Below are 21,278 nucleotides of genomic sequence, written 5' to 3' on the forward strand. Positions count from 1 at the left end.
ACTCACTCAGCAAATATTTATTGAGAGCCTGCTGTATTCCACATGATAGACACTGAACGTATAAGAGTGAATTTTACAAGCACAATCCCTGCTCTCATGAAGTCTACATCTAATGGGGAAGATTAACCATCAAACAAGCAAATACAGACTTCAAGAAGATGTTCTAGTAGGTACAAACAGCTGAGTATTATATTGTTTTGTAAGTAACCATAACAGAAATTACACATATCCAGCTTACATTTTCTCTCCTTTGTCCAAGGCAGACATTGCTTATTGATTATCTCACCCTTTTCTGCTGAAGCTCAGTATCCACTTCAACATAACTGATCAATCTGAGGTGGTGCTTGAAATAAAACATAAATAGTATCCCAGGAAAGAGCTATGAATTATCTTGTTGAAAGTAAACTAGATGACTCAAAAGGTAATTGAGACCTTCTGGTATGGCCAAGTAGCTCCTCTTGGACCATACATCTTGTAGATAACAAATATAAACTCTGGGCAAAATATAAGAACACCTAATTGAAGGTACTGGAGAGAAAAAAAACAGGCAAAAACCAGAGGAGACTGAACCACTGGAAGAAGAGAATGGCATGGGGTAAGTTTCCTGATTTACACCTTCAGCCTAAGAATGGGGCCCTGTCTGTGATATGCAGGGCAGAAGGGAAGCCTTACATTCTATGAATGAACTCTGCCCAGATCTATGGCTGACCCCAAACCACATATGTAAGAGGCAGACTTTAAGAGTCCCAGCTACAGCTAAAAGAGCTGAACTGAAATTCCAGCTGCTACTGGGGAGATAGGGTTTTGTAGCTTGAGTTCAGCCACTCTAAAGGCCTGAATAAAGAAAAGTCAATACTCACTAGAACAGCATAATAGAATCAGACTTTTTACCATATATCATTCATAATGACCAAGATACACTCCAAAATTATTCAACATACAACAAAACAGATTTTAAAAAGAAAACACAATCAACAGAGTCCAACTCTAAGATGACTTAGATGATGGAATTAGCAGACAAGAATTTTAAAGATGTTATTGTAACTATGTTCAAGTATGTAAAGGAAAATATATCCATAGTGAAAGAAAATACAGAAAATCTTAGCAGATAAATAGAAATTATTTTAAAAGAATCAAATGAAAACATAAGAACTGAAAAATAAATATCTGAAATAAAAATGCAATGTGTGCTTAAAAACACAAGGGAAATGAAAGAAGAAAAAGTCAATGAACTAGAAGATAGATCATCAGAAATGATTCAAACTGAACAGAGATATAATAAATGTGCAGAGACTCATAGATCTTTGAAACAATGTCAGAATGTCTTATATACATATAATTGGAGTCCCAGAAGGAGAGGAGAGAAAGAACAACACAGAATAGTATTTGAATAAATAATGGGTGAAAAGTTTATAAATTTGGAAAAAGACAAATAGTTATGGACTCTAAAACCTCAATAAATGCCAAGAAAGATTAATATCAAAACCAAACCAAACAAAACAAAGATAAAAACATTCAGGCATATCATAATCAAACTGTTGAAAATCAACGACAAAGAGAAAATCAAGAAAACAATGCTGAGAGAAATTGAAGGTGTAAATAAATGGAGAGATACACTAAGTTAATGGATTGAATGATTCAGTATTAAGACAGCAATTACCAAATTGACCTATGGATTCATTACAATCCTAATCATAATCCTAATATGCTTTTTAGTGAAAATTGACAAGCTGATTCTAAAATTTCTGTAGAAATGTAAGGAATTTAGAATATTCAAAGAAGTTTTGAAAAAAGAAGTCAACGGTGTAGACTTAACACCACTTGACTTCAAGACCTACCCTAAAACTACAGTAATCAAGACAGCGCAGTGCTGGCACAAGGATCAACAAACAGATGGATAGAACAGAATAAAGAGCCCAGAGATAGACCCATACTTAGACATTTATTTTATTTTTGACAAAGGTGTTAAAGCAACCCTATTGGGAAAGGAACAAATGGTGTTGAAATAATTACATATTCATATGGAAACAAATTAATCTTGCCCTAAATCTTACTATCCACAAAAATCAATTTGTGAAGGACCATAGACGTAAACATACAAGCCAGAGCTACAAAACTTCTAGAAGAAAACATAGGAGATTATCTTCATGACTTGGGGGAAGGCAAAAGCCAAAAAAACAAACAAAAAATTACACTTAATCAAAATTAAGTCTCTGTTCATCAGAAGAAATGTCATTAATAAAATGTATAGGCAAGCCACAGGGCTGGAGAAGATATCTGCAAAACATGTCTGACAAAGAATTTGTGTTCTGGATATACTAAGTACTCCTAAAACTCAATAATAAAATGACAAACAACTCAATTTAAAAATGGTCAAAAGATTTGAACAGACACTTCACAAAAGATGGTAAATTAATGGCCAGTAAGCACGTGAAAAAACGTTCAACATCTTTAGTCATCAAGGACATGCAAATTGAACCACTATGAGGTACCATTCCACACTTACCAGCATGGCTAAAATTAGACTGAGAGCAACAAATATTGTCAGAAAAATGTAAACGTACGTGGTTGGTAGGAGGGGAAAATGGTCAAAAACATTGAAAAAGATCTTCCAGTTTCATATAAATTAAATACATCCACTTTCTAAGACCCAGCAATTCTACTCCTAGGTATTTACTAAAGGGATACAAAAACACATGTCCACAAAAAGTGTGCCCAAAAGTGTTCATATTAGCTTTATTCATAATAGCCCCAAACTGGAGGACCAGCTGTCCATTAATTGGAGCCTGGATAAACCGTGGCATATTCATACAGTAAAATACTATTCATCAATGAAAAGAAACAAACAACATGGATGGATGAATCCCCAAAACATGCTGAGTGAACAGAAATTCCACAAAAGTATACAAATTGTACAATTGTATTTATATGAAGTACTAGAATAGGCAAAATTTATCAATGGTGAAAACATGAGAATATTGGATCTCTCTAGGAGTGTTAAGGCAGGAGTTTTCTGGGAAAGGACATGGGAAACTTTCTAGAGTGATGGTCAATGTTCTGTCCCTTGATAGGGTCTGGGTTGCACAGGTGTGTGCATTTATAGGAACTCATCAAATGATATACTGACAATTTTTGCATTGCACTGTACACGATTTTCATCTGAAAAGAAATAAAGGAATTGTAAACAAATTTTGAACTCTGGTTAGTAACATTGAAGTACTTTGGAGAATGTATTAATGTCTGCAACTTACTTGGGAATGTAATAGCAAAAATAATTAAATGAGCGGCTGAATGGATAGAGAATTAATATATGATAAAGCAAATACAGTAAGGCGTCAGTTGAAGAAACTATGTGGTATGTATATGGGTGTTCACTATAAAATTCTTTCAACACATTTCTAAGTTTGAACATTCTATAATGGAATGCTGAGAACAAAGATAACTGAAGAGAATTGGCAGATTGCCCATGAGATGAAGTCCTGGCCCTGGAGAAAGACACCAGAGTCTAGCTGATGTACAGGGGAACAGGGTAGGCAAAAGGGACTCGTGGGTCCAGAAACTGACTTTCTTTGCTCTATTCTAACTGTGGCGATGAACCTGGGGGCTGAGGCAAAGCAAAGGACCGAGTGCCTCTTGTATTCCATAAGACCCAGGGGCTCATGCTCTCTGCAATTGCCTTGCTTACCAGATGGTGACTTTAAGAATTCTCAATGTATATAAATATCAAATCACTATGATGTACACTATGATGAACACATACAAAACTACAACGATGTTGTATGTCAATTATGCTTCAATTTAACAAAAAGTCCTCAACAGATCTGTTCTAGAAATCTGGAACAGAAGGGGCTGTCGGACACCATTTATTCTCTATCTACTGAGCACCTGCTGTGTGCTACTCTCTGTGCAAGGCTCTGAGGAGTCTATGATCAACCGAATAAAAATGCCCCCTGCCCTTTTTTGATCTCAACATTGATGAAACTCTGCTCCTCTTCTATGTTTCTCACTACTTACACCCTGACTAGAAGACTTGCAAATCCTTCTACAAGCCATGTTGACATTTCTTAAATCTCTGAATTCAAAAACCCCTTTCTAATGTTGGAACTGAATATCTCCATCTCAACAGAAAGATAATTTTTTTCTTGTTTTACCCTCTCTGGAGTCAAGCTTGACACAAGAAGATCCCCAAAGCCTCAAAATAGTTCGGCAAGAAATTGGACACATGCCTAGGGACCCCAAGTCACTGTACACTCTCCTGAAGTAGAGATGTGATAGAAAGGGCAGTCAGCTGCTAAGCTCAACCCTCTGCCCTACTTCCAATGGAGGTCACAGCCATTACCATGCCTTGTCCTGGCACCACAGCCAGAAGGTCTGCCCAAAGTTTAGCCCAAGGGCATGACATCAAGCAGAGGTGCCTGGCTTCCTGGGTAGCTTCACATGACCTTGAATCCCATGTTACAAATCTAATTGCTCCAGCCTCACCTTTAGCTTACAAAAGAGAAAATTCCTGACTTAAACAAATGTCTCTTTCCCCAAATTTGGTGAAATGTGGACACGTTATGAGCTAATATATTAATGTTACAAATGACCCCAAATGAGTTGAGTGATACCACAGGCAATAAAAAGAAAATAAAAATAGGTCGCCTTCATTAAAGAGACTGTCAACTTTCCTTTCATACAGTGACTCATTCCCTTTGCAGAACTGAATACTTTCCCCTCTGCAAACTCCAGACCATCACCTATTTGTCATCTTTGTAGGCTTACAAATCACCAGGTCTGCAAATCTCTCAGCACAGTGATCCTTTCCAGCTTCTTACTGCTCCTCGTCCTGCCTGAAAGATCTTTGCTTCTTCTCTCTCCCCTCCTTCCCCAAGAATGTTTACCCCTCAGACGCTTAAATACCTGTTTTCCTTCCTTAGAATGTTGGATTCTTGGGAGATAATGATATGACTTAGGGAAATAAGTGTGTGGTTTCCCCACCCCTGGTGCCGGTGAAGGCGGTTAGTGTTTCCGGACTTTCTGAAGCTCTTTGAAAACAACAGGGCAAATCAGATTCCAAAGCTTCACCTTCTGAAGGCTGAGCGTGTCTGGGCAGCGGCTGCATGATTTGGATGGAGTCATCACTGGCGAGGCCGAGTTGACTCAGCCAGGAAGCACTTGTTGCTCTTCTAAACTCCACGGCACCAGAGATGAAGTCACCTTTCTTCTTTTAAAAGCAACAGAGCTGCCCTGTGAGTCCCTGTCACGTCTGCGGGAACTCAGTGTTTTTTCCACAGCTGGGCACCAGGACCTTCTCAGGTAAGAAAGCTTCTCTTTAGTGGGTTTCCATTCAGGAAAGCTTGACTGGGGGGGGGCACTTTTTAGGGCACCTCAGGGTAAAGTTGGAGTTGGGTCAAGGGACGTTCTGGGTGAGAACAGCTGGTTCCCAGGCAGCTGGTACCCACCTGGTGGGCTGGCAGGCCCTGGGCTGAGTGACCACTCAGCTCGGGCTGCAGTGGCATGGAAATCTAACCCGGGCTTGGTTTCAGGTGTCTGTTCTAACAGTGGGACAATGAACCCTTTGGTGAAGCAACTACAGGTGGTCTCCTTAGGCTGGGGCTGTCCTACCTGTTTTGCCTTCCTACAACGGGCTTTGTGTTTTGGGTAGAACCCTTAGAGGGTCTCATGATAAAGGCTGATGTATAGGAAAGCAGCAGCTCTCTGGAGAGCCTTCATTTGCTCATTCACCGGCTTGAATTCTTCCCTTCTTCCTCAGAGTGTAGCAGGGACAAAGGCCCAGCTTCCTTGTCCTGACACGCAGCGACCTTGTGTAAACCATGGCTGTGCTCTCCTGTGGGGCAGAAGCGTGCAAACACATCTTAGAGCCTGTCCATGCGAGTTCTAAGTTTTGGCGTGTGTACGTGCGTGTGTATGGTCGACCTGTGGTCCTAGGGGCCCCTGAAATCTCCCTGCTGCACTTTCTATGAGCTACATGAATCACTGCCACTAATTGAATCATACAGCTCTTACGAGCTCTGGAAGTCTCAGTAAAGACATCTTGGTGATGATGGAGGCGCCTACAGGGTGATAAATGGCTTTTGAGAGAGTTGAACCACAGTAAAGTGAAAACACTGAGAATTGCAGGGTCCCTTTATAACCTGACACAGAACCCTATCCCACACAGGATTCAGTGCTTTCATCTATAACCTCTGAAGGGAACAAAGAATTTCATTGAGATAAGAGATGCTTGTTTTAAATGCAACTGCATACTGGCTGCGAGCGCCTGCTTACTCATTCACCTCAAACTTGGCACATCCAGAATTTATCCTTACCTGAACTCTGCAGAACCTCCCCCGACCCCCGTGTCCCCCAGCTACGTGAAAAGCACCTGGTTGTCCACGACAGATTTCTGGACTTCAACCTTGACCCCTCCTTTGCCCTCACATTCCCACATCTAGTGTGGCAACACAACCCACAGATTCTGCCTCCATGTGACCTCTCAGATCCATCCACTCTCCCACTTCCACGGCTACTTTAAGCCCTTATCACCTTTTCCAGGAATACAGAAACCTCTTATCCCAGCTTCCTCTCTCCAGCCTCATCTTCCCGGGGCAGCCAGAGTGATGATTCTACAATGACTGATTGGCACCTGCACGATCCGATCCATCACTAGTCTGTTGATCTGTCTTCTTAATAGGCCTGAAAATTTTTCTCGCCTACCCATCCCACCACCCTACCTTGGTCCGTCCCACCAGCACTCTTTGCCTGAGTTATTGCAATAGCCGCTTAGCTGACCTCCCTGCTACCAGGCTCACTCCCTTCCTAGTATAAGACACTTCAAGCTTCTTATCTTCCCAAGAAGTTTTTTTTAATTTTATTTATTTATTTTTGGCTGCGTTGGGTCTTCGTTGCTGTGCGCCGGCTTTCTCTAGTTGCAGCAACTGGGGGCTACTCTTCGTTGCGGTGTACGGGTATCTCATTGTGGTGGCTTCTCTTGTTGCAGAACACAGGCTCTAGAAAAGAGGGTTTCAGTAGTTGTGGTTCGCAGGCTCTAGAGCACAGGCTCAACAGTTGTCACGCATGGGCTTAGTTGCGCTGTGGCATGTGGGATCTTCCCAGGCCAGGGCTCAAACCCGTGTCCCCTGCATTGGCAGGCGGATTCTTAACCATTGCGCCACCAGGGAAGTCCCTTCCCAAGCTTTTTAAGGACGTTTCTCATAAGAGCAGAACTTGAAACACTTATTACCCTATCTGGGGTTTAGAAGCATTAGCATTTCTAGGACTCGTGTGGATACTTCAAGGAGGGAGGCAGAGAGAATGGGGGGAGATGGGAGATGTATATTGCAGTGGGAAGATGGCTTGAAGAACACATAACGCTCAGGCCCTGGAACCATGCAGGTCTGCATTGGAATCCTATCTCCCTACTTCCTAGTGTGGCTTTGACCAAATTGGTAAATTTTCTTAAGACTCATTTTCCTCAACTATGAAATAGAAATAATAATGCCTATTTCTCTGGGTGAATATGAATTAAATGAGAACATTTATGAAACAGCCATTATGAGTTTTTAGTTCCTTTCCTTCTTTCCTTCTCTTTTACAACTTATAATCTCTATCATATATCTTGTAAGTATCTGTGTGTGTATGTATGTATCGAGTTTTGGCAAGGTGGGGAGGAGTGGCAAAGAAATAGGTGAGAACTCTCTCAAGGAATTTGCGATTTACTTAGAGAGGTAAAGCAAACTTACATAGTATGAAAACATCGATAAAAAAAGCATTCTGCCATTGTCATGTGGACAGTCCCAGTTGAGTACATAAGTGGGAAGAGCTTGAGAAAACAGGTCTGTGAATACCTGCAGACAGAGTGTAAGTAGATTTATATCAAGCAATTTTAGATTTAGGCTCTTTGGGGACTTAAAAATCATTGGCTTCTCTGATGTTGAAGTAAAACTTTCCAGAAGGCTTTCCACTTTTAGAGTGATTTAAGGACATACACATTAGAGTTTAAGTGACTTTACTCATTCATTCATTCATTCATCAAACACTTATTAAACACCTACTCTGTGCCAATAGGTCCTCTATTATACTCTTCCATGGGACATGGATAATTCTCCTCTTCTTGAATCAGGGATAGCCTTAGAGACTTGATGATCAATAGGATAAGAAGAAAGTGACCTTCGGGGACATCCATGGCTAGGTTCTCAGGAGCTTTGCAGCTTCCGCCTGGTTTTCCTGGCCCACTCACTCTGGGGGAAGCCAACCACCATATAAAGTCATGTGGTGGTAACCTGGCTCTCTGGGGCGGGGGGATCCCCCTGATTTGCAGTGTTTACCAGTTTTTATTCTATAAATACTCCCTCCCACCATGGCTGATTTCAAGCTACCAAAGTGACAGCACCGAATGCAGGGTTGGAAAGAAATACACAGAATCAGTTCTTACAAATTTGTACAAACCAGTTCCGGTGCATGATGGTCAGTTACCCTTGAGGCCATCATCCTGTGAGAACACCCAACCTAACTAGACGGAGAGGCTCCATGGAGAGAAGCCCAACCAGCCGCAGATTTTCCAGCCATTCAGGTTTAGGCTACAGGAAAAAAGCCTACAGACGACTCCAGACTCAGCCACTATCTGACTGCAGCTGTATAGAAGACCCTGAGGGAGAACATGTCAGCTCAGTCCAGTCACCCCACAGCATTCTCAGAGATGTGACAAGTCATATTCTCTAGGTTTAGAGGTGGTTTGTTACACAGCAAAAATAACTGGAACAAGGTGGTATTCTTGTTTATCCAGAAGGCAACCCAGATTAAGCCTCCAAGGGTGTGGAGGGGTAGAGGGATCTATCCAGAGAATTCTTTGTCCATGCATATTCTCAGGCCTCAGACCACTGAGGAAGAAAGCGTTTCATTTAAAAAGGCCTGGGACTTCCCTGGTGGCACAGTGGTTAAGAATCCACCTGCCAATGCAGGGGACATGGGTTCATGCTCTGGTCTGGGAAGATGCCACATTCTGTGGAGCAAGTAAGCCCATGCGCCACAACTACTGAGACTGCGCTCTAGAGCCCATGAGCCACAACTACTGAGTCCGTGTGCCACAACTACTGACGCCCGCTTGCCTAGAGTCTGTGCTCTGCAACAAGAGAAGCCACCGCAATGAGAAGCCTGTGCACTGCAACAAAGAGTAGCCCCTGCTTGTCACAACTAGAGAAAGCCCACTGGCAGCAACGAAGACCCAATGCAGCCAAAAATAAATAAATAAATTTAGAAAAATAAATAAATAAAAAGGCCTGAGAAAGAGACTCAATGACTTTACTAACTAGTTTTATGCTTATAACTAAATCAGTGAAAGAAATCTCTCTCTCTCTTTCTCTCACCTCCCCCCACCCCTCATCATCTGTCCCATCACTTCCCCATCTAACTCAACTCACATAAAACTCTGCTGGGATATCTCCCTTACCTGCTCTTTGGGCTCTGCTCCATCCTCCACATGGAATTTGCTGGGAGAAGCAAGCAGACAGAAAAAACATGAAGTCAAGGAAATGCCCAGAGTCCAGAGCCCTGGAAGAAAGCAACTGAGACCCCTAGAAAAGAGCAGCCAAGAGGAGAATTTAAAAATAGGCTCTAGGGCTACCCTGGTGGCGCAGTGGTTGAGAGTCTGCCTGCCAATGCAGGGGACATGGGTTCGTGCCCTGGTCCGGGAGGATCCCATGTGCCGGGGAGCAGCTGGGCCTGTGAGCTGTGGCCGCTGGGCCTGCGCATCAGGAGCCTGGGCTCCGTGACCGGAGAGGCCACAACAGTGAGAGGCCCGCGTACTGCAAAAAAAACAAAACAAAACAGGCTTTAGTGGAGACACAGGGATTAGTGGTCAAAGCATGAGTCATTTTTTTTAAAAGCAACTTTATTATTATTATTGTTTAATTTTATTTATTTTTTGGCTGCTTGGGTCTTCATTGCTGCGTGCGGGCTTTCTCTAGTTGTGGCGAATGGGGGCTACTCTTCATTGCGGTGTGCGCAACGAGAACATTGTGGTGGCTTCTCTTGTTGCGAAACACAGACTCTAGGTGCGCAGGCTTCAGTAATTGCAGCGCACGGGCTTCAGTAGTTGCAGCGCGTGGGCTCAGTAGCTGAAGCACGCGGGCTCTAGGTCACAGGCTCAGTAGTTGTGGTACACGGGCTTAGTTGCTCCAGGGCATGTGGTATCTTCCCAGACCAGGGCTGTAACTCGTGTCCCCTGCATTGGCAGGCAGATTCTTAACCACTGCTCCACTAGGGAAGTCCCAAAGCATGAGTTTTGAAATCAGATGACCTGGGTTCCAATCTGAATCCTGACATTTTCTATTTGGTTGACCCTGGAAAGTATCTAGACATCTCTCTTCTCGGTTTTCTTTATCTTTTTAATATTCTTTTTTTTTTTTTTTTTTTAATTTATGGCTGTGTTGGGTCTTCATTTCTGTGCGAGGGCTTTCTCTAGTTGTGGCAAGCGGGGGCCACTCTTCATCGCGGTGCGCGGACCTTTCACTATCGCGGCTTCTCTTGTTGCGGAGCACAGGCTCCAGATGCGCAGGCTCAGTAGTTGTGGCTCACGGGGCCCAGTTTCTCCGCGGCATGTGGGATCTTCCCAGACCAGGGCTCGAACCCGTGTTCCCTGCATTGGCAGGCAGATTCTCAACCACTGTGCCACCAGGGAAGCCCTTCTTTATCTTTTTAAATTGAAGTATAGTAGGTGATTAACAATGTTGTGTTAATTTCAGGCGTACAGCAAAGTGATTCAGTTATACATATGTATATCTATTCTTTTTCAGATTCTTTTCCATTATAGTTTATTACAAGATATTGAGTATAGTTCCCTGTGCTATACAGTAGGTCCTTGTTGTTTATTTTATGTAGTAGTGTGTATCTGTTAATCCCAAACTCCTAATTTATCCCTCCCCCACCCTCTTTCTCCTTTGTTAAACATAAGTTTGTTTTCTATGTCTGTGCATCTATTTCTGTTTTGTAAATAAGTTTATTTGTGTCACATTTTAGATTCCACATATAAGTGATATCACATGATATTTGTCTTTCTCTGTCTGACTTACTTCACTAAGTATGATAATCTCTAGGTCCATCCATGTTGCTGCAAATGGCATTATTTCATCCTTTACTATGGCTGTCTTCTCAGTTTCTTCATCTTTAAAATTTGGATAATAATGCCATCTCACAAAGTTCTTGTGAAGATTAACTGAGATGATGCCTAATACCTGGGGCTGAATAAGTAGCAGTCAACCTTAGTAGTAGTGATAGTATTGGAGTCATACTAGTTTACTGTTGTCACAAGTCCCAGAGTCACAGGCTCTTCACAGGCCCAGAGATTCAGTCAGTCAGTCACACTACAGGTGACCAAGATTCAATAAGTACTTAAGTCAGACCAAATATCTATATTCTGAATGTTTATTCTACTGCCAATTTTCTTCTCTTATTGTCCCCCAAATATATTTCCAAAGGCTTTAAAAGCATGACTGTGCATTATTTCTCCTGTATCTTAAGCAATATGAATTAAAACCATATTTTCTTATTTCTTGTGAGTCCTCGTCTTACCTTCTACTGTGTAGCAGTAGTTCAGTGATCAACACATTTTAACTATTATTATTATTTAAATGCTGTTTAAGAAGAAATTGAAGTTGGGTGACTTTTGCAGGAATCCTGTGCCCAGGGTGCTCCAGAAACGTCAAGTTTACCATTTTGCAGATGGCGTCACTGTGGTAGGACAATCAGGCTGAAGGATAACGTGATTCTTGGGAGCGAAGTGTGAGTGTTAAGTTCTCCTGCTTTATTTATATTTTGTGAATACGAGTTACTAAAACTTTAATCTATGAATTGACGTTAGGCAGACTTGTCTCATTAAATTTATGATTGGTCTAGTCATGTGGATTTTTTGAACAAAGAATAATGCAAACATTCAGACTGTTAAAGAAAAGCTGATTTGCATACTTCTAAAAAGCTTTTCTAATAAAATATTTATTGATTCACAAGTGTGTGCCCACTTCACCCAGCGTCCCCAGTGTCAACATTTTGTGTAACTATAGTACAATATCAAAACTAGGTAATTGACATTGGTACAATCCATAAACCGTATTCAGATTTTATCAGTTATATGTGTACTCATTTGTGTATATGTGTATAATTGTATGTAATTTTGTCATGTTTATTTCAGGTAACTATCACCACAATCAAGATACAAAACTGTATCATCACCACATGGCTCTCTTGCACTATCCCTTTGCATCCATCCCCCTCATCCCTAACCCTTTGAAACCATTAATCTGTTGTCCATCTGTATAATTTTATTTCAGGAGCATTATATAAATGGAATCATGAGTATTTACGTGCATGAGATTGACTTTTTCCACTCGGCATAATTTTCTTAAGATCTATCCAAGTTGTTGCATGTATCAATAGTTGGTTCTTTTTTTACTGTTGAGTAGTAATCCACAGCATGGTTGTAGCAAAGTTTGTTTAATCTTTTGCCCATTTATCCATTGGAGGATATCTGGGTACTTTCCAGTTTGGGACTACTACAAATAAAGCTGCCATAAGCATTTGTATGCAAGTTTCTGCATGAACATAAGTTGTCATTTCTCTGGGATAAATGCCTGAGAGTACAATATCTGGGTCTCATGGTAAGTCCATTTCTAGTTTTAGGGTGAACGGAAAACTCTTTTCCAGAGTGGCCATAACTTTTTGCATTACCACCAGCAGTGTGTAAGTAATGGAGTTTCTCTGCATCCTTGTCAGCATTTGGTGTTATCACTATTTTTTATTTTAGCCATTCTGATAGTTGGGTAGTGATAACATATTGTGATTTTAATTTGCATTTCCATAATGTCTAATGGTGTTGAACATTTTTTTTTTCATGTGCTTCTTTGCCTTCTATATATCTTCTTCAGTGAAATGTCAAATTAATGACTTCTGCCCATTTTCTAACTGGATGCTTTGTTTTTTTTATTGTTGAGTTCTGTGAGTTCTTTATATATTCTAGATAAGCATCTGTTTTTCAGATGTTTACAAACATTTTCTCCTGCATTGTAAATTTGTACATCATCCTCTAAATAAGATCTTTCAAAGGGCAAAATTTTAAATTTTGATGAAGTCCAATTTGTCAATATTTCCTTTTATAGGTTGTTCTTTTAGAGCAAAGAATAAAAACTTTTTGCCTAGTCCTAGTTCTCAAAGATTTTCTCCCATTTTTTCCTAAAAACCTGTAGTTTTACATTTAGATCTGTAATCCATTTTGAGATAGATTTGTGTAAGTCGAAGTTTAGGTCAAAGTTAATTTTTTTGCTTAAGTATGTTCAGTTGCTCTAGCACCATTTATTTAAAAGGCTATCTCTCCTTCATTCTGTTGGTTTTGAACCTTTGTCAAAAATCAAGTGAGTGGGGACTTCCCTGGTGGTCCAGTAGCTAAGACTCCGCACTCCCAAAGCGGGGGCCTGGGTTCGATTCCTGATCAGGGAACTAGATCTCACATGCCACAACTAAGAGTTCTCACACCACAACTAAAGATCCCACAGGCCGCAACTAAAGACTCTGCAGGCCGCAACTAAAGATCCCACATGCTGCAACTAACACCCGGCACAGCCAAAAAAAAAAAAAATATATATATATATATATATATATATATATATATATATAAAAGTTATATGGTGATCTATCATCAAAAATTATTTAAAAAAATCAAATGGATGTATTTGTATGATTCCATATGTGGGTTTTCCATTGTATCCCATTGATCCATGTGCCTATCTGACAATACCACACCATCTAGGTGACTAAATCAAAAGCTATATAGTAAACCACACACCAGGCAGAGCGATTTCTCCCACGTCAGTGGTCTCTTTCTAAATTGCTTTGGTTATCTTCAGGTCTTTCACATTCCATATAAGTTTTATAAAATGCTTGCCTATGTCTACAAAAACCATGCTGGGATTTTGATAGGAATCTTGTTAAAGATGTAGTTTAATTTGGAGAGAAGACATTTTTACTAAGCTGAGTCTTCCAGTTCTTGAATGTGGAAAATTTCTGTGCTATTTAGGTCTCCTATGGTTTCTTTCATCAGTACTTTGTAATTTTCAGCATGCAGATTCTGTACATGTTTTGTTAGGTTTATAACTAAGTATTTCATTTTCTTTGGAACAATTGAAAATGGTATTGCATTGTTAAATTACATTTTTCATGTATACATTTAGTATATAGAAATACAATGACTATTTTTCTTCTCTTTTTCCCCCAGCTTTATTGAGGTATGATTGACAAATAAGAATATATATTTAAGGTAAACGATGTGCTATTTTGATATACACACACATTGTGAAATGATTATGATAATCAAGCTAATTAACATGTCCGTCAGCTCACATAGTTACCATTTGTGTGTGTGTGTGTGTGTGTGTATCGTGAGAACATTTGAGGAGATTATTCAAGATCTTACTCTCTTAGCAAATTTCAAGTGTACATTTTTAAACTATTGTCACCATGCTGTACATTATGTCTCCAGAATGTATTCATCTTATAATTGAATGTTGGTATCCTTTGATCAATATCTTCCCAAAACACAATTAAATGTTCTGTGTTGATATTGAATCCTATAATCATGCTGAACTTGCTTACTAGTTCTGGGTTTTTTTGTTTTGTTTTTGTTTTTTGTAGATTCCTTGGGATTTTCTACAGAGATCATCTGCAAATAGAGATTGTTTTAATTTCCCCTTTCCAATCTGTATGACTTTTATTTCTTTGTCTTGCTTTATTGCGCTGGCTAGAACTTTCAGTTCTATGTTGAGTAAGAGTAGTGAGACAGACATCCTTACCTTGTTCCCAATCTTAGATGAAAAGCCTTCAGTCTTTCTGTCACCATTAAGAATAATGTTAAGGGGGGTCGTGGTGGTGGGATGAACTGGGAGATTGAAATTGACATATATACACTAATATGTATAAAATAGATAAGTAATAAGAACCTGCTGTATAAAATAAATAAATAAAATTTTTAAAAAAGAATAATGTTAACTGTAGATTTTTTTTTAGGTACTCTTGATCAAGTTGGGAAAATTTTCCTCTATTCCTAGTTTGTTGAAAGTTTGCATCATGAATGAGTGTTGAATGTTTTTAAATGTTTTTCTGCATCAATTGATATAATCATATGTTTTTTCTTCTTTAGCCTGTTGATAGAGGGGATTACATTTGAATGATTTTTAAATTTGAGCAAGCTTTGCATATCTGAAATAAATCCCACTTGGTCATGTATATAGTTCTTTTCTATAAAGAGCTGCTGGATTCAACTTACTGATATTTTTTGGAGAAGTTTTGCATCTCAGTTCCTGAGAGTTATTGATTTGTAGTTTTCCTTTTCTGTACTGTCTTTGTCTAGATTTGGTATCAGGTAATACTGGCCTCATAAAAAGAGTTGCAAAGTGATTCCTTCTCTCTATTTTTTGGATCTGATTATGTAAAATTGGTGTTAATTCTTTAAATGCTTGATAAAATTCTCCAGTGAAATAGTTTGGATATAGAGATTTCTTTTGCAGGAGCTCTTTAAGTATAAATTCAATTTTTATAATAATTGTAGAACTATTCACATTACTTATTTCATCTTGACTGAGTTTTCATTGTTTATGGTTTTCAAGGTATTAGTCCATTCCTTTGATGTTGTTGAACTTAAAAGTGTAAAATTGTCCATATATTTCCTTATTATCTTTTTAATGGCTACAGGATCTGTAGCAATATCTCCTCTTTCATTCCTGATGTTGGTAATTTGTGTCTTTTTTTCTTTTTATCTTTATCAGTCTAGCTAGAGGTTTACTGATCTTAGTGATCTTTTTTTCTCATAACAACCAGCTATTTGTTTTACTGATTTTCTCTATTGTGTTTCTGTTTTCAGTTTAATGTATTTCTGATGTTATCTTTATTATTTCCTTCCTATCTTGTTTCTTATTTCTGTTATTTTTAAACTCTATATTTTGAATTTGGTTTTTTTAAATAACTTCTATTTCTTTGCTCAGATTTTATATTTTTTCATTTGTTTCAAGAGAATTTGTAATTATTTGTTGAAGCATTTTTATAACAGCTGCTTTAAAAATCCTTGTCAGAAATTTCCAACATCTGATTCACCTCAATGTTGGCAATGGTTGATTGTCTTTTCTCATTCAAGTTGTGTTTTTCTTGGTTCTTGGTATGATGAATGATTTCCAATTATATTTTGGACATTTTGGATAACATGTTAGGAGACTCTTGATCACACTTAAATATTTCATTTTGGTAGCAGCCACCCTACTTAGACTTTTTTTTTAATCTTTATTGGAGTATAATTGCTTTACAATGGTGTGTTAGTTTCTGCTTTATAACAAAGTGAATCAGCTATACATATATCCCCATATCTCTCCCCTCTTGCATATCCCACCCTCCCACCCTCTGTATCCCACCCCTCTAGATGGTCACAAAGCACCGAGCTGATCTCCCTGTGCTATGTGGCTGCTTCCCACTAGCTATCGGTTTAACTTTTGGTAGTGTATATATGTCCATTCCACTCTCTCACTTTGTTCACCTTCCCCCTCCCCGTGTCCTCAATCCATTCTCTAGTAGGTCTGCATCTTTATTCCCATCCTGGCCCTAGGATTTTCATGACCATTTTTTTTTAGATTCCATATATATGTGTTAGCATACGGTATTTGTTTTTCTCTTTCTGACTTACTTCACTCTGTATGACAGACTCTAGGTCCATCCACCTCACAACAAATAACTCAATTTCATTTCTTTTTATGGCTGAGTAATATTCCATTGTATATATGTACCACATCTTCTTTATCCATTTATCTGTCGATGGACACTTAGGTTGTTTCCATGTCCTGGCTATTGTAAATACAGCTGCAATGGACATTTTGGTACATGACTGTTTTTGAATTATGGTTTTCTAAGGGTATGTTCCCAGTAGTGGGATTGCTGGGTCATATGGTAGTTCTATTTTTAGTTTTTTAAGGAACCTCCATACTGTTCTCCATAGTGGCTGTATCAATTTACATTCCCACCAACAGTGGAAGAGGGTTTCCTTTTCTCCACACCCTCTCCAGCATTTACTGTTTGTAGATTTTTTGATGATGGCCATTCTGACTGGTGTGAGATAATATCTCATTGTAGTTTTGATTTGCATTTCTCTAATGATTAATGATGCTGAGCATTCTTTCATGTGTTTGTTGGCAATCTGTATATCTTCTTTGGAGAAATGTCTATTTAGGTCTTCTGCCCATTTTTGGATTGGGTTCTTTGTTTTTTTAATATTGAGCTGCATGAGTTGTTTATATATTTTGGAGATTAATCCTTTGTTGGTTAATTCATTTGCAAATATTTTCTCTCATTCTGAGGGTTGTCTTTTTGTCTTGTTTTTAGTTTCTTTTAATTTGCAAAAGTTTTTAAGTTTCATTAGGTCCCATTTGTTTATTTTTGTTTTTATTTCCATTTCTCTAGGAGGTGGGTCAAAAAGGATCTTGCTGTGATTTATGTCATAGAGTGTTCTGCCTATGTTTTCCTCTAAGACTTTTATAGTGTCTGGCCTTACATTTAGGTCTTTAATCCATTTTGAGTTTATTTTTGTGTATGGTGTTAGGGAGTGTTCTAATTTCATTCTTATAGATGTAGCTGTCCAGTTTTCCCAGCACCACTTATTAAAAAGGCTGTCTTTTCTCCACTGTATATTCTTGCCTCCTTTATGAAATATAAGGTGACCATATGTGTGTGGGTTTATCTCTGGGCTTTCTTTCCTGTTCCATTGATCTACATTTCTGCTTTTGTGACAGTACCATACTGTCTTGATTACTGTAGCTTTGTAGTGTAGTCTGAAGTCAGGGAGACTGATTACTCCAGCTCTGTTTTTCTTTCTCAAGATTGCTTTGGCTATTTGGGGTCTTTCGTGTTTCCATACAAATTGTGAAATTTTTTGTTCTAGTTCTGTGAAAAATGCCATTGGTAGTTTGATGGGGATTGCACTGAATCTGTAGATTGCTTTGGGTAGTAGAGTCATTTTCACAACGTTGATTTTTCCAATCCAAGAACATGATATATCTCTCCATCTATTTGTATCATCTTTAATTTCTTTCATCAGTGTCTTATAATTTTCTGCATACAGGTCTTTTGTCTCCTTAGGTAGGTTTATTCCTAGGTATTTTATTCATTTTGTTGCAATGTTAAATGGGAGTGTTTCCTCAATTTCTCTTTCAGATTTTTCATCAGTAGTTTATAGGAATGCAAGGTATTTCTGTGCATTAATTTTGTATCCTGCTACTTTACCAAATTCATTGATTAGCTCTAGTAGTTTTCTGGTAGCATCTTTAGGATTCTCTGTGTATAGTATCATGTCATCTGCAAACAGTGAGAGCTTTACTTCTTCTTTTCTGATTGGGATTCCTTTTATTTCTTTTTCTTCTCTGATTGCTGTGGCTAAAACTTCCAAAACAATGTTGAATAATAGTGGTGAGAGTGGACATCCTTGACTTGTTCCTGATCTTAGTGGAAATGCTTTCAGTTTTTCACCATTGAGGACGATGTTGGCTGTGGGTTTGTCATATATGGCCTTTGTTATGTTGAGGTAATTTCCTTCTATGCCTACTTTCTGGAGGGTTTTTAACATAGTGGGTGTTGAATTTTGTCGAAAGCTTTCTCTGCATCTATTGAGATGATCATATGGTTTTTCTCCTTCAATTTGTTAATATGGTGTATCACATTGGTTGATTTGTGTATATTGAACAATCCTTGCATTCCTGGGATAAACCCTACTTGATCATGGTGTATGATCCTTTTAATGTGCTGTTGGATTCTGTTTGCTAGTATTTTGTTGAGGATTTTTGCTTCTATGTTCATCAGTGATATTGGTCTATAGTTTTCTTTCTTTGTGACATCTTCATCTGGTTTTGATATCAGGGTCATGATGGCCTCATAGAATGAGTTTGGGAGTGTCCCTTCCTCTGCTATATCTTGGAACAGTTTGAGAAGGATAGGTTTTAGCTATTCTATAAATGTTTGAAAGAATTCGCTTGTGAAGCCATCTGGTCCTGGGCTTTTGTTTGTTGGAAGATTTTTATCACAGTCTCAATTTCAGTGCTTGTGATTGGTCTGTTTATAGTTTCTATTTCTTCCTGGTTCAGTCTTGGCATGTTGTGCATTTCTAAGAATTTGTCCATTTCTTCCAGGTTGTCCATTTTATTGGCATAGAGTTGCTTGTAGTAATCTCTCATGATCCTTTGTATTTCTGCAGTGTCAGTTGTTACTTCTCCTTTTTCATTTCTAATTCTATTTATTTGAGTCTTTTCCCTTTTTTTCTTGATGAGTCTGGCTAATGGTTTATCAATTTTGTTTATCTTCTCAAAGAACCAGCATTTAGTCTTATTGATCTTTGCTATTATTTCCCTCATTTATTTCTGCTCTGATCTTTATGATTTCTTTCCTTCTGCTAACTTTGGGGATTTTGTACTTCTTCCTCTAATTGCTTTAGGTGTAAGGTTAGGTTGTTTATTTGAGATGTTTTTTGTTTCTTAAGGTAGGATTGTATTATTATAAACTTCTCTCTTAGAACTGCTTTTGCTGAATACCATAGGTTTTGGGTCATCATGTTTTCATTGTCTTTTTTTTTAAGGTATGTTTTGATTTCCTCTTTGATTTCTTCAGCGATCTCTTGGTTATTAAATAGTGTATTGTTTAGCCTCCATGTGTTTGTATCTTTTACAGATTTTTTTCCTGTAATTGATATCTAGTCTCATAGCGTTGTGCTCGGAAAAGATACTTGATATGATTTCAATTTTCTTAAATTTACCAAGGCTTTATTTGTGACCCAAGATATGATCTATCCTGCAGAATGTTCCATGAGTCCTTGAGAAGAAAGTGTATTCTGTTTTTTTTTTGGATGGAATGTTCTATAAATATCAATTAAGTCTATCTTGTTTAATGTATCATTTAAAGCTTGTGTTTCCTTATTTATTTTCATTTTGGTTGATCTGTTCATTCGTGAAAGTGGGGTGTTAAAGTCCCCTACTATTGTGCTACTGTCGATTTCCCCTTTTATGGCTGTTAGTATTTGCCTTATATATCAAGGTGCTCCTATGTTCGGTGCATAAATATTTACAATTGTTATATCTTCTTGTTGGATTGATCCCTTGATTATTATGTAGTGTCCTTCTTTGTCCCTTGTAGTAGTCTTTGTTTTAAAGTCTATTTTGTCTGATATGAGAATTGCTACTCCAGCTTTCTTTTGATTTCCATTTGCATGGAATATCTTTTTCCATCCCCTCACTTTCAGTCTGTATGTGTCCCTAGGTCTGAAGTGGGTCTCTTGTAGACAGCATATATATGGGTCTTGTTTTTGTATCCATTCAGCCAATCTGTGTCTTTTGGTGGGAGCATTTAATCCTTTTACATTTAAGGTGATTATCGATATGTATGTTCTTATTACCATTTTCTTAATTGTTTTGGGTTTGTTATTTTAGGTCTTTTCCTTCTCTTGTGTTTGCTGCCTAGAGAAGTTGCTTTAGCATTTGTTGTAAAGCTGGTTTGGTGGTGCTGAATTCTCTTACCTTTTGCTTGTCTGTAAAGGTTTTAATTTCTCAGTCGAATCTGAATGAGATCCTTGCTGGGTAGAGTAATCTTGGTTGTAGGCTTTTTTTCCCTTTCATCACTTTAAAGATGTCCTGCCACTCCCTTCTGGCTTGCAGAGTTTCTGCTGAAAGATCGGCTGTTAGCCTTATGGGATTCCCTTGTATGTTATTTGTTGTTTTTCCCTTGCTGCTTTTAATATTTTTTCTTTGTACTTAATTTTTGATAGTTTGATTAATATGTGTATTGGCATGTTTCTCCTTTGATGTATCCTGTATGGGACTCTCTGAACTTCCTGGACTTAATTAACTATTTCCTTTCCCATATTAGGGAAGTTTTCAACTATAATCTCTTCAAATATTTTCTCAGTCCCTTTCTTTTTCTCTTCTTCTTCTGGGGTCCCCATAATTCAAATGTTGGTGCGTTTAATGTTCTCCTGGAGGTCTCTGAGACTTTCCTCACTTCTTTTCATTCTTTTTTCTTTATTCTGCTCTGCAGTAGTTATTTCCACTATTTTATCTTCCAGGTTACTTATCCGTTCTTCTGCCTCAGCTATTCTTTTATTGATTCCTTCTAGAGAATTTTTAATTTCATGTATTGTGTTGTTCATCATTGTTTTGTTTGCTCTTTAGTTCTTCTAGGTCCTTGTTAAACGTTTCTTTTATTTTCTCCATTCTATTTCCAAGGTGTTGGATCATCTT

At 38.5% G+C, this 21,278-nt stretch overlaps 1 protein-coding gene and 1 long non-coding RNA gene across 10 annotated transcripts in view; one reads left to right on the plus strand and one right to left on the minus strand.

Annotated features, from left to right (window-relative positions):
• Positions 1–3,708: 3,708 nt before the first annotated feature.
• Positions 3,709–9,964, minus strand: LOC125965276 (uncharacterized). Its single transcript, XR_007478975.1, has 3 exons — positions 9,431–9,964; positions 7,725–7,829; positions 3,709–5,830 (listed from the first exon to the last, which is right to left on the minus strand). It is a non-coding gene; the product is annotated as an uncharacterized LOC125965276 (long non-coding RNA).
• A 1,476-nt stretch (positions 9,965–11,440) lies between these two features.
• The window catches only part of AMOTL1 (angiomotin like 1), a 170,667-nt gene continuing 160,829 nt past the window's right edge, over positions 11,441–21,278 (plus strand). For 2 of the 9 annotated variants that reach the window (XM_049714144.1, XM_033420350.2), the window contains exons 1-2: positions 11,478–11,760; positions 14,243–14,284. The gene's annotated coding sequence lies outside the window, so the exon portion shown is untranslated. Of the gene's footprint in view, positions 11,761–14,242; positions 14,285–21,278 lie in introns of all 9 variants that reach the window. The other 7 variants (XM_049714140.1, XM_049714141.1, XM_049714142.1 and 4 more) reach the window with 6 other exon arrangements.

The sequence above is a fragment of the Orcinus orca genome, chromosome 8 (assembly GCF_937001465.1).
Source record: "Orcinus orca chromosome 8, mOrcOrc1.1, whole genome shotgun sequence".
In the NCBI taxonomy this organism is placed as follows: domain Eukaryota; kingdom Metazoa; phylum Chordata; class Mammalia; order Artiodactyla; family Delphinidae; genus Orcinus; species Orcinus orca.